Genomic DNA, 2,500 nt, shown 5'->3' with positions numbered 1-2,500 from the left:
TTATTAATCCGGAAAAGAAATTTACGACAACCCTGTTCAAACATATCTAGGTTATGAGAATGAGAGGGAGAGATAGATAGAGATATATAGATAAATAGATAGGGAGAGAGAGAGAGAGAGATGCAGGCAGGCTGACTGCCAGACGGAGACAGAAACAGAGAAAGACACACAGAGACTAAGAGAGTGAGTGGAGGAAAAGAAGTCTATAGCCTTCAGAAACATTAGACCTAGACTTGACTTCGCATTATCATACCGACATAGCAGCTTTCATTTTAAATGACGTTGCGAATTACAATTAACTGAAAAGTTGCTTATTTTGTTCTAAGATTCGTAGGAGCTAAGATCTGAGTTACTCTCAAATTGTAGACACGTTACCAAATATCTACTACAAAATTGCAAGCTTCCAAATCGATAATCACACGAACGTATAGAAGTTGGTAAATCTCATCCCCATCTATGCATATTTCTTCTCTATATTTTCCTGAAAATTCCGCTTCTTTAAAATAATTTTTCCTTTAATTTTTGCACTTATAATTTTTACTAATTTTATAATTTTCATTCATATAAACAGTTTTTTTTATCCCTATTTATTGTTACTTTCCACATTTTACGTTATTTCATCTTTCATTCTTTCTTTTTCATAACTTTTCCAAATCTGTAAATCTTCCTCCTCAAACTCTCCCACGGACTTTTAAATAACGGTTATATTTGATAACAAGTGATCTAAGCATTTTTTTTTCTAATTTTCTGCCTCCAGTTGAATCTTATTGTAATATAAGCAAAAATATTTTCCACAAGCTATGTTATATGACGTTATTTTATTTTGTTTTATTGATCCCAATCGTCTGAAAATCGGAATAGAGAAACTAGGAGGAATGATATGTGAAGATTAGGCTTCCATTATATTAAACATTTACAGTATTGTGTACTAACGTTTCTCATTCTTGTTCAAACTTAAGTGTTAAGATACCAATGTGCGTGTACACACATACAATCATACACGCATACACGCAAATAGGACCGATCCTATCTCGTAATGAAAATCACTCTCTTTTTCTGATGTAAGTCGTACTCGTAAAAGTCATAAACACACGCATACACATAGACACGCGTGCGCGCGCACACACACGCGCGCACTTAGACAGACACACACAGACATACACATGTATGTATACATGAGTACACATGCACACACGTGTGTATATATTTCTTATAGAAGAGCGTAGGCCCAAAACGTCTAAGGCTCTTCCATTTTTCCTGAGCATCAAACTAATACACCTTGCTTGCTGTTTTCCACCTGTCTCTGCCTTTTGTTTATATATATATATACTAGCTTAAAAGCCGCACTCCGTGCGGACTTTTTAGCTAGCTCTTGTGGAGAGCTAAATGGGGCTGTGGCCCAAAACTAAATAGAGCAATAATAATAAAGCATTTATTCGTACCCTACCAACATGGTATTACTTTAAATTCAGTTTAAATGATAAACATGTAAATTCACAAATTTTTAGAGTTCTTTTAAAATTTTAATTTTCAACTATTAGCATAAAATAAAATCCTCATCCAGACTTGGCCCCAATGCTAGATGTTCAAGAAACAAACGAAGGGCAGATTTTCAATCCCAGGATCATTCTGATTCCAAAAAGCTATATGTCTATTTAGAGCAAATGTAGACTGTGCTACAGGGATCCCGGATGGATGGATGAACAGACAAAACCTCGCGTTTATTATTATAGATATAATCTTAATTGTTTGCAGTTATACGTATATTCCTTCAATACACTTATTAAAAAGAACCTCGCCAAAAATTATTAGTGCACATTGCGGAGTATGGATGTTAACGAATATTTATGCTCTTATGAAGTTAATCCCATATTCAGCTCTTTAAGGTAGTTTGTCGAATAAAACAGCTTGGGATTTAAAATGTATGTTTCTCTACATATTCATTAGTTCCCGGACAGTTTTATATTCAAATGCATATAATTGCTGGTTACATTTCCCGAAGTTAACTGTTTGCATCTATTCGTTTACTCTATAGACTTATGTCGCTGCTCAGAATAATTCAAAATTTATATGAGCACTTTGGGTGAAAAATACCTTGCTAAAATTAGTTATGACGTATGCTCAGAAGTATGTATTTAATCACCGAATATTATGCTTCAAGGTAACTGAGTACTTGAATTATTTTTTCTGTGAACATTTCGGTACATGTATTCATTCCAGGCAGTTTTATATTGAACTCTATGTGATGGCTGACTACCGGAAATACCTTCAATTTTACACAAGCTGAAGAGAGATATGTATTTTGGCATAGAATGTTCCGTAGTGGGAGAAATGCGATGAAGTAACACGACGTATATACATCCTTTATATCGTATATTTCAAATAAACGTTATCTGTCCATACCTTGTCCTTACAGACTTGTGTCATGGCATCATATAATTAATAACTTATATGAATGTTTATGGAGTACTTTCGGTGAAAAATGTGTAGCTAAAACTAA

Source organism: Octopus bimaculoides, chromosome 4 (assembly GCF_046866305.1).
Source record: "Octopus bimaculoides isolate indiv1 chromosome 4, ASM4686630v1, whole genome shotgun sequence".
Taxonomy (NCBI): Eukaryota; Metazoa; Mollusca; class Cephalopoda; order Octopoda; family Octopodidae; genus Octopus; species Octopus bimaculoides.
This window is presented reverse-complemented; position numbering follows the sequence as displayed.